Here is a 15,766-nt window from a genome sequence, read left to right as displayed (position 1 = left end):
GACTTCATACTGTTTACTCATCTGTATTGCTACATAGAGTTTTGCAGACCCTAGCATGCATTTTGCAGAATTGCTTGTGTTTGTTTGTCTTTGTCTAGGATCTTTGAACTGGTCATGTGGCCAAATTTAAGATAGTAATTTCAAGCAAAAGAATATGGGTCTAGCGAATGAGCCGCCAGGCCCTTTTCCATGTTAATACTTCTGGGTTGTATATCCATGTGCCTTGAGGTAGCCCGTTTGCTTTTCACAGTGAAGTTAGCCCGTAACTCGTGGCCTTAGCAATCCTAACTCGATTTTAGGAATAATTGTTGAATATTCATAGAAAAACCTTTAGGGCCGTTAAAATACAATTGTGATTGTGTACACGTTCGCGTGATATGATTACAATTCTAAAAACCAATTCGGAGTATGCGTTCACGCAACTTCGAACAAACATTCTTAATAATAAAAATGGGTTTTCGTAGGTTATTAATTAAATTAGCTCATATAGTCTGAGGTGCGCCGTCTACCATTTAATCATACAAAATGACAAATGTTTGTAGTTTGCTTTAGACACGCGCAGCTTTGGCCAAATCTTTATTTTTTTTTATAAAGTGTTATTAATTGTGGACACGTTCGCGTGACATAATTTTTCACACGCCAAACAAATGGGTACACGTACGTGTGACCCGTTTCAAGATAATTTTCTTAATTAAAAAGCGGTTAATAGATAAATGCACATGGGTCCTAAAAATGAATATTTAAACAATTTAAGCCAAGTATAAATTGTTAAGCGACCGTGCTAGAACCACGGAACTCGGGAATGCCTAACACCTTCTCTGGGGTAACAGAATTCCTTACCCGGATTTCTGTGTTCGCGGACCATAAATAAGAGTCAACTTCCTCGATTCGGAATTTTAACCGGTGACCTGGGACACCATAAATTATTCCAAGTGGCGACTTTGATTTTTAATAAATAAACAATCCCGTTTCGATTGTCCTTTAATTGAAAAAACTCCTATATTTATACCCTTCCGGGGGTGTAAGGTAAAAATGAGGTGTGACAGCTCTGGCGACTCTGCTGGGGATCGAACCCAGAATCTCTGGTTCAGGGTTCAAGAATTCGAGCTTGTTAACACGATTTTTACTTGGCTTTATTTATTGTTGATATTACTGTATTATGTGAACCTTTTGTGCTAAATGCTGTCTGTTTATCGCTTTAATATTATTTGGATTGTATATAACTATCTTCTTACGCCACTCATCTGAGTCTTCTGAACATGGTGCATACGTTCGCGTAGCCCGCTTTTTCTGTAAAAATTCTACCAAATAGAATGAGGTTGGGAAAGCGACAAGGCCAGGTAGACTTCAGTTCTCCCGGTACGTCACCTCCTCCTCGGCCCCAGTTGTCCGCTCGGGTACCCCATGTCTAGAACAAAACCCCAGGATTTAAACCTAGAAAAACACAGCCCCATGTCGGATCCCTAGTAGGAACGTTTTTTTGCATCATGTGCATTTGATTTAGGGGACTCAACACAGGGGTTGGGTCCATCTAGGACAGGTGTGCCCGAAATAACAGACCATCCTGATGCATCCTATGTGCTATGTGAACATTTATTTGTTTTGGCTTGCATGCTGACCGGCTAGGGAAAATAAAGCGAAAAAGGAAGAGAGGAAAACCTAAAATGATATAGGGAAGGAAATAAGACCCGATTCTAAAACATCCCGGTATTTGAAAAGCGTCCCGAAACTCTGCCCAAAAAATTTTCAAAAAAAATGGGGGTTATTTTTAAAAGAGTCAAACACTGTGTTCTTTCAAATGTGTCAAAACTGACCGAACTATGAAGGTCTGATTCCCACCGGATGTGGGATACGTAGGCAACCTACATAAGGTTCGGCCTTATTTTTTGAAAATAAGAGAAAAGAAAAACAAGAAAAGAGAGTCGGTGGTCGAAAGCCTCAGAGTATTTTTTAGTTGTCGAAAGGCTATTTTTGTAAAAGAATGGACAAGCTTGTGAGGGGTCATAAAATAATTCCCCCGGCCTCAAAATTCGCATGAAATTGGGAAGGTGCCGCATTTGCGAAAACAGCCATTTGGCTAAAGTTGGCATACAGGGGAAGAGATTATGGTTCTTTTCTTCTTTTATTTGTTCTTTTTCTTTTCTTCTTCGAAAAACTATTTACGAAAGGGTCAACTCGAGTCAAACCCTTACCTTAATCCTCCACAGGAACAATGAGTACCATCCAAGAACCGCCAGAAGTGGTCAGGGAACAGGCTCGGCTATACTTGTGTATGTGGTGGAATGATCTAGACGAAGATGGTCAGAAATGGGTGAAAAAACCCTTGGGTGCTCTTATAGACATCTTTGAAATCAAACCACGGGAAGATCTGATCAAAGCTTTGGTAACGTTCTGGGATCCTGTCCACAATGTCTTTCGTTTCTCAGATTTCGAGATCACCCCTACTTTAGAGGAGATAGCCGGGTACATTGAATTTGGACGGGACTTGAGGAAGCAACAACTCATATTTCCAAGGGCTCCATTGGTGCACAAGTTCTTTGACCTCCTGAATATTAGTAAACAGACAGATAAGGAACGTGTGAGCAACGTGTGTTGTGCTTTCCATTTCTTATACTTTAGGTTCGGGCATTCCTCTGGTTTTGAAACGCATGAAAAGGGCCTGAGTAACAAACAAAACAAGGGCCTTTGGTAAATTCATCGTCGGTTCGCATTTATTGTGGCATTCTTGGGGATCATGGTTTTTCCAAATGAGAAAGGAACGGTGGATATTTGTATGGCTAGAATTGCACAAATCTTTACTACCAAGGAAGATCATACACTTGCCCCGTTGGTGCTAGCAGATATCTATCGCGCATTGATTGTATGCAAAGTAGGGGCTTAGTTTTTTTAGGGTTGCAGTATCATTCTGCAAATGTGGTTGATCGATCATCTTCGCCATTATCCCATATTCATGAGTTACGGGTCGAGCCCAAACAACTTCATCATTAGTTACGAGGAGAGGATAAAAGATTACAACACATCAGAGGGATTTGAAGCATGGGTTTCTCATTTGAAAGCTCTTGATGCAGGTAAGGTTGAGTGGATTATCGGATGGCTCCCGAGGACAGAAGCCATCTATATGACTGCTACCAAGGGATAGCTGAGGATAATTGACGTAAGGAGTATTCAGCCATATGCACCGCAGAGGGTCTTAAGGCAATTGAGGAGGTATCAGATTGTGCCTGAAGATGAAGATCTAAGCATCCAGGTCATAGAGTTGCATCCAGAAGCCGCATTTCCTGAGGCTATAGTTCAGCAGGATTAGAATAGCTATCGGTATCTCAAAAACGGCACCCAAGTACCGGACGTCGCCAAGGGGGAAGTAGATCCAAATTATGCTACTTGGTTTGAGGAAATGTCTTATATAAACAACAAGACAAAGCTCGAGAGGCCCGCCAAAAGGCCTCATGTTCAAGCCTTTGATGATAAAATTCAAGAGATGTTAGCTTGGGGGATAAGGAGAAAGAATATAAGGCCATTATCCACGGTCTGCGAGAAGAATTGAGAAATTTCACCTTCAACAATGATTTGCAGTCAAAAGAGGCCGAAGGTGAAGGAGACGATTGGTGCGAGAAAACGAGGTCCTCAGAGCTCAGGTTCAACAGTTGAAAATTGAAGCCGAGAACCCAGGCCGAAGCAGGAAAGACGAGAGGCTCATTTACAACCTCACTCAAAAGGTACGTGACTACGAATATGACCTACAGAAAGCTGAGTCTGAACTAGCAAAAGCACGGGCAAGGTTGGCCAAAAGTGTCGAGGGGCGTGCAGCTTTCGTTCAACAGATGAAAGAAAGATATGAAAGAAGGGTCACAGGTTGGGAAAAGGCAATCGCCAACCTCGAGGGGGAAATGGCTAAACAAGCCAAAAATTTTAAGGCTGAAAGAGAACATTGTTACGCCTTAATGGCACTGCTAGAAAAGGACTTGCAACAACTCCAAGAGCAGAACCAGGTAGCCGAATGAACTTTGGAAGCCAGAACTGAGCAAATAGGGCGTTTGTTGCAAGAGAAGGGCGTCATAAGAGAGCGAGTCAAAAGGGTTGCCAACTATATCGTAATGAAGTGCAGTAGCTGTGAGGATATGACGAGATCCATGTTCTTCGCCACTATGATGATTTTTGTTCGCCGAGTAATGGAAGATCTCTACCACCTTAAGGAGGATTTAGCAAGTCGTCCCACAGCAAGGCCGAATGCCGCCCCGCGGGTCCTAGGGACAGTTGAGGCATTGATGTATTCGTGATTTCTTGAGTCTGTGTTTTCTTTCCGTTAAAGTCTGCCAGTTGTTTTGGAGTCTGTATTTCTGTTATTAGAGCATGCAGTTTGTTTGTTTTTGAGTCTGTATCTCGAGTCTATTAGTTTCTTTCGAGTATGTTAGTTTCAGTCTTTGTAATAGCGTTTTTATATGAAAATTGAAAATCCCAAATGTTTTTACTTTATTTTACATTTATCCACCAGAACTACGCTCGGTCTGATTCATGCGGGGTCATGATACGTAGGCAATCTCCATAGGATTCGACCATAACCAAAAGAAAGAAAAGAAAGAAAAATAAAAAAAAAAGGAAATAAATAAGAGGAAAAACAAGAGAGTAAAGAAAAGGAAAGAGCGGAAAAACAAGAAAGAAAAAGAGAAAATAAAAGAGAGTAAAAACAAAGAGAGAACAGAGGCCAGAATGAAAGGAAAGAAAAGAAAAGAAAAGGGGATGTTTTCAATTAAAATAAAGAAAAGGTCGGGATGACGCATGCAACCGATCAAATACATAATAGAGACGGTTAACTGTCTAGGTGCATTCATGCCCAATGTGCGGTTGCCAATCTGTTAAAGCCTAATCGCTAACAAGGTTGTTTGGTTGATGTATTTCAGTCCAGGCAGGTGGTTAGTTGACTGGCATTCTGGCAACTCACTCCTACAACACCCGATCGAAAGACAGGCTGAATATGGTCGACCAGGAACCGGAAACAAGTATTATCGACCCATCGAAAGAGGTGGAAGAAATGGATGTTAATGCAATGAGGAAGGAAATGTATAAGCTGAAACAGCAAATGGCTGAAATGTACCAAGCTTGGGCGAAGGGGCATCCACCACCGGTTTATCCCGCCAATCCTGCTTACATCCCACCATCAGCCCAACCTCAGGAACCTTCCACTGTGAACTCATCTCCAGCCTTTCCTCTCTACCAACAATGCCAAGGCACCACTTCTCATATCTCTCAAGCTCCACCACCCAAACAAGTCCCGTACCCTCCCCCGCCAATTACACCTGTTTTTGTGGCACCCCCACCTGCTGCATTACACAGATCTTCCAGTGAACCTCTGTTTCAAACTCACGACAACCAGTACTATCCCCCAGAACCCACCTTCAAAGTCCTAGAACCATATCCTTACACTCCTCATCTTGATATCCCGGCAGAGACCGAGAAACCGCCTAGGAATCCTGAGCATGAAGAGATGATCAGAAAGGTCAAAAGCTTAGAGCAATCGTTCCGAGATATGAGGGGGCTGGGAGGCCAAGTAAGTGTGGCCTATAAGGATTTATGTTTGTTCCTAGATGTTCAGTTGCCAGCGGGGTTCAAAATACCCAAATTTGATCTATACGATGGGCATGGAGACCCGGTAGCACACTTAAGAGGGTTCTGTAGCAAGATGGGAGGAGCAGGTGGAAGAGATGAATTGTTGATGGCGTATTTCAGCCAAAGTTTGACTGGGTCAGCGCTAGAATGGTACACCAGACAAGATCATAGCAGGTGGTACACATGGGACGATTTGGCCCAAGCCTTCGCCTGTCATTTTCAGTACCATCTCGAAATCATCCCAGATCGTCTGTCATTGACAAAGATTGAGAAGAAGCCCGGTGAGAGTTTTCGAGAATAAGGGTTCCGTTGGAGAGAGAAAGCAGCGGGGGTTGACCCCCCGATGAAAGAAAGCGAGATGGTTGATTATTTCTTGCAGACTTTGGAGCCCACTTATTTTGGTCATTTGGTGTCAGCAGTGGGCAAGTCCTTTAATGAAGTTGTAAAAATGGGAGGCATGGTTGAGGAGGGACTCAAGCCCAATAAGATCATGAGTTACTCAGCAATCAAAGCAATCACCCAGGCCATTCAAAACGGTACTGGGGGTGTACTCGGAAAGAAGAAGAAAGAGGATGTTGCAACGATTGAGTCGGTAGCTTGGGGTGGAGCCAGGAACTTTCCACCATTCTACAACCAGCCTCGACCCTATCCCCAAACATACCCTCACACTCCATATAGCCCACCACAATATTACCAGCCACCGCCAGATCCCCATTTTTCTGTATATCACGCACAAACCTATACCCAACCTCCCGCTCACGCGCAATGGCGTGCGCCAGCTCCACAGAGTCCCTACCAAACTCCAAAAAATACCCATCCACCCCCAAAAGCCTACAAAAAAAAACCCCCATGGAATAGGTTTTCGACCCAATCAAGCCTTTAAGAATGAAAGGGTGCAAAAGCAGAAGACTTTCACTCCATTGGGAGAATCATATACCAGCCTATTCCACAGATTGAGACAGTTGGGCATGTTGAATCCGATCGAGGCTAAAATGCTGAATCCCCTTCCCAGAAATCTTGATCACTCGGTAAATTGTGAGTATTGTTCAGGGGGCCTGGGCCGCAACACAGAGAAATGCTGGAAACTAAACATAGTCGTACAAGAGCTCATTGATACTCATCGGATCGAGGTTCAAGCCCCCAAAACACCAAACATCAACCAGAATCCGCTATCAGCTCACCATGAAACCCATATGATTGAGTTGGGACACAAGGGAGGGGAGGCTAAGAAACCCTCACATACGGTGATGATGATGCGCTCCAGTGAAACCAATTCAAAGGAAAGGGTAACTAGTGGGAAATCAGTGGTTCAGCGGAAAGAGGTAGACAACAAGCCAGCTGTGGTAGCCGAGAAAGGGTTGTCAAGTGTTGTTGCAGTGAAACTAGAGAAAGCTAAAGTTGTGGTACCAGGGGTTACAAGTAAACCTGTCGTGGTCGTGAAGGGTGCTCACACAGAGCCTGTTATTTTAAAACCAGTAACTCAGCTTCCAATGATCAGCAGCAAGGCGGTCCCGTGAATTATGAATGAGTGACAATAACTTACGAGGGGAAAGAGGTTAGAGAAGAAGTGTGTGAGACCCATGGTTTGACTCGATCGGGGAGATGCTTTGCCCCCAAAGAGTTGAGAAAAGCTAAAACTTCCAAAGACAATCCAGTGTCGGCGAAGAAAGTTGTGTCCGAGGAAGACACAGAGGAATTTTTGAAAAAGATTAAAGTACAAGACTATTACATTGTCGAGCAGTTGAGGAAAACACCGGCTCAGATCTTGCTCTTGTCATTACTGATCCATTCCGACGAGCACCGTCGAGCTTTGATGAAGATCTTGAACGAAGCCCACGTTCCTGACAAAATCTCAGTAAACCACTTGGAAAAGATAGCTAACAAGATATTTGAGGTAAATCGATTCACCTTTTCTGATGATGAGTTACCCATAAAGGGTACCGAGCACAATAGAGCCCTCTATCTGACGGTGAAATACGAAGATTCTGTGGTTACTCGGGTGTTGGTTGATAATGGATCTAGTGCAAACATTTGTCCTCTCTTCACATTGAACAAATTGCAAGTGGAGGATGAAAGGATTCACAAGAACAATATTTGCGTCTGGGGATTCGACGGTGGAGGGAAGGATTCAGTCGGGGATATAGTGCTTGAGCTCACAATAGGGCCAGTTTAATTTTCTATGGAATTCCAGGTGCTCGATGTGGCTATTTCATACAATCTGTTGTTGGTACGACCTTGGATCCATGCTGCCAAAGCAGCCCCGTCTACTCTACATCAAATGGTCAAGTTTGAATGGGATCGACAGGAAATTGTTGTACATGGCGAAGATAATTTGTGTATGCCCAATAGTGCCATTGTGCCGTTCATAGAGGTTGACGATGGCAAGGGACCATGGGTTTATCAGGTTTCCGACACAGTATCGGTAGAGAAAATTTCGGAAGGAAAGTGCGTGCCAACTCCAAATATGGCTGCGACATCAGTCATATTAGCTGTCGAGATGTTGAAAAATGGTTTCGTACTGGGCAAGGGTTTGGGTACATCTCTGCAAGGTATTGTGCAGCCAGTCTCCCTTCCAAGGAATCTAGATACTTTTGGTCTAGGGTTCAACCCTACCGTTACAGACGTGAGAAGAGTTAGGAAAATGAAAAAGAAAGCATGGGCATTGCCAAAGCCAGTCCCGCATCTGTCCAGGTCATTCGTCAGACCGGGTACCAGAAAGCAGCTGTTGTCAAGGGTCCCTAGACCATTGATTGGAGCCGATGGAGATTTGGAGAAGGGGTTCGAAAGGTTATTCGCCGAGGTCAATATGGTTCAGGCTGGGGAAGGGTCGAGAAAGGCAGATGTGCAATTTGTGGGACCACGTACAAAAGTCAACAACTGGGAAGCTACTCCTCTTCCTATCCGGAGGGAGTCTTGGTAGTGGGTTTTGATTTTCTTTTAGTTGTCTGGATTATTCCAGGGTCTGTAATTCAGATGTTATGTTCCGTCCAGTTGGATGTGTTAAAACCCTGTTATCTTTATATTCAATGAAATGCAATTGTTCCTTTTCCTTCATTTCTTCTAATTTTATTTTTGTTTTCTTCTTTTGTACAGTTCTTTTTATGCTGATATCAATGATATGACATGCATGAGGAATCTTCGGCCCAGTTTTAAAAGCCAATCTAAATCTGAAGTAATAATGCAAGAAATTGAGTGTGATGACGAGTTGGAAATTGATGATGATGAGGCCTATGAAGAGATTAGTAAGGAACTAAGTCATTCTGAGGAAAATCCCAAACCTAATTTGAACGATACAGAAGCAGTTAATCTAGGGGACCAAGAGAATGTTCGTGAAACTAAAATAAGTGTCCATCTGGAACCTCAACTCAGGGAGGAGATAATTAAAGCACTGTTCGAATACAAAGACGTTTTTGCATGGTCCTATGATGACATGCCGAGTCTAAACACTGATTTAGTGGTTCACAAGTTGCCCACTGACCCAGCATTCCCTCCTATCAAACAGAAGCTGAGAAAGTTCAAAACGGATATGAGTGTAAAGATCAAAGAAGAGGTCACCAAGCAGTTCGATGCGAAAGTTATTCGGGTCACGCAGTATCCCACCTGGTTAGCCAATGTTGTGCCTGTGCCAAAGAAGGATGGCAAGACCAGGGTGTGTGTTGACTATCGGGATCTCAACAAGTCAAGTCCAAAAGACAATTTCCCGTTGCCGAACATCCATATCTTGATTGACAATTGCGTCAAACATGAGATTGGTTCTTTTGTGGATTGTTACGCGGGTTATCATCAGATCTTAATGGACGAGGAAGATGCTGAGAAGATGGCATTCATCATGCCGTGGGGAATGTACTGCTATCGGGTCATGCCATTCGGTTTGAAAAATGCTGGGGCAACCTACATGAGGGCAATGACAACAATATTCCATGATATGATACACCAAGAAATCGAGGTGTACGTGGATGATGTGATCGTGAAGTCTAGGAAGCAGTCTGACCATGTCAGGGATCTGAAGAAGTTCTTCCGAAGGCTTCGCAGGTACAATCTCAAGCTTAATCCTGCAAAGTGTGCTTTTGGGGTACCATCTGGAAAGTTGCTGGGGTATTGAATTAGACCCATCAAAAGTCAAGGCCATCCAGGAATTGCCACCTCCGAAGAACAAGACCGAGGTGATGAGTTTGTTGGGGAGATTGAATTATATCAGCAGGTTCATCGCTCAGCTCACGACAACTTGTGAGCCCATCTTCAAGCTGTTAAAGAAAGACGATGTGGTCAGATGGACAGATGAATGTCAGGAGGCGTTTGATAGGATAAAGGGGTATTTGTCAAATCCACCCGTGTTGGTCCCGCCAGAACCAGGGCGACCTTTGATTCTATACTTGATGGTATTGGACAATTCATTCGGCTGTGTATTGGGTCAACATGATATCACTGGTAGGAAGGAGCAGGCTATATATTATCTCAGCAAAAAATTCACACCGTACGAGGTTAAGTACACCCATCTTGAGAGGACATGTTGCGCCCTAACTTGGGTGGCGCAGAAGTTGAAACATTATTTGTCATCTTATACTACTTACCTCATATCACGCTTGGATCCATTGAAGTATATCTTTCAGAAGCCTATGCCCATAATGAGTCTTGCAAAGTGGCAGATCCTGCTCACAGAGTTTGACATTGTCTACGTGACCCGAACTGCAATGAAAGCACAGGCCTTGGCGGACCATTTGGCAGAGAACCCGGTTGATGAAGATTATAAACCTTTGAAAACTTATTTCCCTGATGAAGAGGTGATGCACATTGATGAGTTAGAACAAGGCGAGAAGCTTGGATGGAAGCTTTTCTTTGACGGAGCCGCAAATATGAAGGACGTGGGGATAGGAGCAGTACTTATTTCTGAAACAGGGCTGCACTACCCTGTTACGGCTCAGCTTCGTTTTTACTGTACCAACAACATGGCTGAGTACGAGGCATGTATCTTGGGTTTGAGGTTAGCTGTGGATGGGTGTCCAGGAAGTCTTGGTCTTGGGTGACACGGACCTCCTGGTGCACCAAATTCAGGAAGAATGGGAAACACGGGATTTGAAACTCATACCGTACAGACAATGTTTGCATGATCTTTGTCAACGATTTCAGTCAATAGAGTTCAGGAATATCCCAAGAATACGTAATGAAGTCGTCGATGCTTTGGCCACTCTGGCGTCAATGTTACATCATCCAAATAAGGCTTATATGGACCCTTTGCAGATTCAGGTCCGTGATCAGCATGCTTACTATAATATGGTAGAAGAAGAACTTGATGGGGAGCCATCGTTCCATGATTTCAAAGAATACCTCCGGATGAGGGTATATCTGGTACAGGCCACAGATGATCAGAAAAGAACAATTCGATGATTGGCAAGCGGATATTTCTTCAGCGGGGCAGCGGAGGGGTGGTATACAAAAGAACTCCAGATCTTGGATTGTTAAGATGCATAGATGCAAGACAGGCCACAACTATCATGACCGAGGTACATTCCGGAGTTTGTGGACCACATATGAGTGGGTACGTTCTGGCAAAGAAAATTCTCCGAGCAGGTTATTACTGGCTCACTATGGAGAGGAATTGCATCAGTTTTGTGTGTAAATGCCATCAGTGCCAAGTGCATGGAGATTTGATTCATTCTCCACCATCTAAGTTACATACAATATCTACACCATGGCCTTTTGTTGCTTGGGGCATGGATGTCATTGGGCCAATCGAACCAGCAGCATCAAACGAACACAGGTTTATTCTGGTAGCCATCGATTATTTCACCAAGTGGGTCGAAGCGAAAACTTTCAAATATGTGACCAAGAAAGCAGTGGTCGATTTTGTGCATTCAAATATCATCTGTCAGTTTAGGATCCCGAAGGTAATCATCACGGACAACGGCGCAAACCTCAACAGTCATCTGATGACAGAAACATGTCAGCAGTTTAAGATTATACATCGCAATTCCACCCCATATCGACCTAAGGCGAATGGAGCAGTCGAGGCAGCCAACAAGAATATAAAGAAGATACTTCGAAAAATGGTGGAAGGTTCTAGACAATGGCATGAAAAGCTGCCGTTTGCATTGCTGGGTTATCACACTACTGTTCGCACTTCAGTAGGGGCTACTCCTTATTTGTTGGTGTATGGCACGGAGGCAGTAATACCCGCCGAAATTGAAATCCCATCCCTTCGAATTGTTGCTAAGGCAGAAATTGATGACGTTGAATGGGTCAAAACCCGCTTGGAGCAGTTAAGTCTGATTGATGAAAAGAGATTGGCGGTAGTATGTCATGGCCAATTGTACCAATAGAGAATGGCAAGAGCATATAACAAGAAGGTACGTCCACGAAAGTTCAAAGTAGGTCAACTAGTGTTGTGACGTATCTTGCCTCATCAGGCTGAAGCAAAAAGGAAAGTTCGGCCCAAACTGGCAGGGGCCATTTGTCGTAACTAGAGTGTTGTCCAATGGCGCGTTATATTTGACAGATGTAGAAGGGAAATGTGTAGAAATGGATATCAATTCCAATGCAGTCAAGAGATACTATGTATGATTTCTTGCTTTGATTGTACTTGTTTGTATTTGGCATATTTTGAAGATTGAAATGACGAAGGCATTTTGTTCTGCTATCTAAACACTTTATCCCTTGTCACCCTTTTTGAGCCTTATTTATTTTCTTTCATACCCCTCTTTCGGAATCAGTAGCGAATATCAGAAACATAAGCATGAAAGATAAGAAAAGGAAGAAAGAAAAAGAGAAAGAAAAGGAAAGAGAAAGAAAGAAAGAAAAGAAAAGAGAAAGAAAAAAGAAGAAAAGAGAAAAGAAGAAGAAAACCAATAAAAGGGAAAAGAGAAAAAGGGAGAAGAAAGAAAAAAGAAAAAACACAACAACAAAGTAATTTCTATGTCATGAACTACGTTCGACCTGATTCCTTTTTAAGGATACAAAGGCAGCCTCACAGTTCGGTCTCATCAAATCCAAAAGTCCCCAATCAAGAAACTGGGGCAGAAGTTGTGGTTGTTGTAAGAAATATGATTCCGAAAGTTGTAATTCTAAACCCATGTGAATTGTTTTGAGCCTTTGATATCCTTTCTTTTTAACCCTATCCAAAAGTCCACGTTACGGTCCAAATAAAGACCTTCCGATCAGTCTTTGAGAGATGCCAAGTCGAGCAGGTAAATGTAATTCATGTCAGGGGCAACACTCTGGTTCAAGCAGGAAAAATAAAAATGAGAGAGTCTTATTGATGAAAACCTTCACAGGCATTGTAAGGCGACGGGAGTTGAGAGAAATTAAAATGAGAGAGTCTTATTGGTGAAAACCCTCGCGGGCACCGTAAGGCGAAAATGAGTTGAGAGATGAACGAATGAAAGAGGTCTGGTGGTGAAAACCTTTCAAGGCGCCGCAGGATGAACAAGGTCAAGGTTTGGGTAAAGTGATCAGGTCATGGAAATTCTAGGGCAACGAAGTACGACAATTGGAAGTTGATTGGTTGGACAGATTGGGCCGATTAATCCGAAATGCATGTCATGATCATTGGTACGAGCTATTCCACTCAGATAAGTCTCTTTTTCTTTTTCTTTTTCTTTTTCCCTTTGTAGCAGTTATCTGGTTTTGGATTCTTCCTATCCTTAACCCGCATAGTCATTGCATTTCATTTTCTTTTGGGTTTATTTGTCTAAGATATTTCAATGTCGGTCTTATTCAAAGCAAGTGAAAAAGAATTTCAAAGCTCACTACCTACTTCCAAAATTGCAAAGCACAGAATGGTCAAAACATACTAAGGATAACACGGCGAAAGAGTGGAATACAAGGAATCACCGGAAGCTTCATCGGTGGAATGGTTTGGTAATGTCATAGGAGACGCAAAAGTTCAGATAAAGGGGTCAGAGGTAAGACAACAGCGGGGGTATAGAACACTCGGCTCGTCAAAGTCATGGGATTTGAAAGTCAGTCAGAAAGTCAAAGCGGTTCAGGGCCAGTTCGGAGAAGCCAGTCAGAACAAACATTGCAGTAGAAAGATCTTCAGCAAGAATGCCATCAGCTAAACACCACTTTAACCTGACAAAATTTTCTTTGATTGAAACAGGGGCAGAAAATTCGTTGGATTCGGAGAAACTCTCTGTGGAGAAAGGCAGTCACCAAACAGGTTTGTTTTGATTTTCAGGACCCTCCTGGAAAATGGGACCTAGTTTAAAGATCAGAAATAGCATAATCTAGCATAAATGCATTCCAAAAGAATATAAGTTGGCTTAGAAGTTTGTATGTTCGAGATAGGATTCAATTAAGAGTTTCCAGGACCCTCCTGAATAATGGGACTTAGCTGTAAAATTTCGATTAGATAGCAACATCTAGCGTAACATTTTGCTGTAAGGTAGTATAATTTAGCCATAAAAACTGTCACTCTTAAGATAAAACTCGACTTTTGATTTTCAGGACCCTCATGGATAATGGGGAGTAGTTTAAAGACCCTCTTAGATAACAAGATCTAGCAGAAGTCACACCTTTAGAAGTTATAACTTAGATTTAAAACTGTCGTTTAATTAAGAGTTGTCAGGATCCCCCTGGATAATGGGACCTAGCTTTCAAATTCTTAGTAATACTTGGTAATATGATTTAGTTTTACACTCACATCTGTGCCCAGCCACCAAACTGGGGCAGAAAAAAAATCTATGTTTTGTCTATGTTGAAATCAGGAGCCCGCCTGGAGAGCAGGAAATACATTTCAAGTTAAAGTCAGGAGCCCGCCTGGAGAGCAGGGAATACTTTCAAGCGCAGCAGTCAGGAGCCCACCTAGAGAACAAGGGAGTACAATTTAAATTTTAGCTTTCAAATTCTTTGTTTTGTCTATCTTGAAGTCAGGAGTCCGCCTGGAGAACAAGGGAGTATCATTTAAGTTTAGCTTTCAAATACTTTGCTTTGTTTATTTTGAAGTCAGGAGCCCGCCTGGAGATCAGGGAATACATTTCAAATTAAAGTCAGGAGCCTGTCTAAAGAGCAGGGAATACTTTCAAATGCAGCAGTCAGGAACCCGCCTGGAGAACAAGGGAGTACCATTTAAGTTTAGCTCTCAGATTCTTTGCTTTGTTGAAGTCAGGAGCCCGCCTGAAGAGCAGGGAATACATTTCAAGTCAGCAGTCAGGAGCCCGCCCGGAGAGCAGGGAATACACATCAAGTGCAGCAGTTAGGCACCCACCTGAAGAAGGGGAAAGCATCTCAGTTTACAATTCAAGGCGGCAACAAACGGACGTCTCCGAAAGAATGGAGAACAACAAGGCAACAAGAAGCACAAGGTCAAGTTTGAAGATATAGATAGGATTTTTGTAATCCATAGATCATAGTCTAGTCTAGCTTCTTGTTTTATTTTCATATGGTGTAATAAGGAGGTTCAACAAGCAGCAGTAGTGAAATCCCAGCTTCATGGTAGTCCCAGCTACCAGACATTCCTGAACTACACTGACCTGATTCCTTTTTAGCCGAGGATATGTAGGCAACCTCAGAAGCAGGGTGCGGTCAACTCTTTCAAAAATGCTTCCCACAGAGTGTTCAGACGGGCAAAAATCGCTCGTATCCGCTCACTTTATCTTTGCACGAAAACTCTTCGTATTTCCGGGCAAAGAGGGGCAGCTGTGAGCACGTGATTTTTGCCCTATATGAATTACTCCCACAAATTCAAAACAAAATAATTTGTTTCATTATTTGCAAATTTCGTAGATTTTTGTAGCATTTCTATTAATTGTTTGCATTTTTTGTTTTGTCTGTGCATTTTAATTAACGAAAAATACAAAAATATATGTGTGTTTGCATTCAGGATTTAATTTAATATTTTAGGGCTAATTAAGCAATTAGGTTGTTTATAAAAGGAAAATTACATAAAAATAGTTTAATTTGCATTTTTAATTTTAAATTTTGATTTTAAGTAGCTTTCCCTTTAATTTGTTTTTTTTAATTGTGACAATTATCATTTGGGTTTAATTAGTGTTTGTTAGGTGAATTAAGTTCTAGGAATTAATTTAGATTTTTATTTAATCTTGAAAAAAAAAAAACAAAGAGAACTTTTGGAAAAATTGAAATAGGTGAAAATAAACGGAAGAGCAATACCAATTGGACTCATCCCCAATTTTCTTGTCCAAGCCCAAATTGAAATCCCCCACCC

The sequence above is a fragment of the Nicotiana sylvestris genome, chromosome 10 (assembly GCF_000393655.2).
Source record: "Nicotiana sylvestris chromosome 10, ASM39365v2, whole genome shotgun sequence".
NCBI lineage: Eukaryota > Viridiplantae > Streptophyta > Magnoliopsida > Solanales > Solanaceae > Nicotiana > Nicotiana sylvestris.
This window is presented reverse-complemented; position numbering follows the sequence as displayed.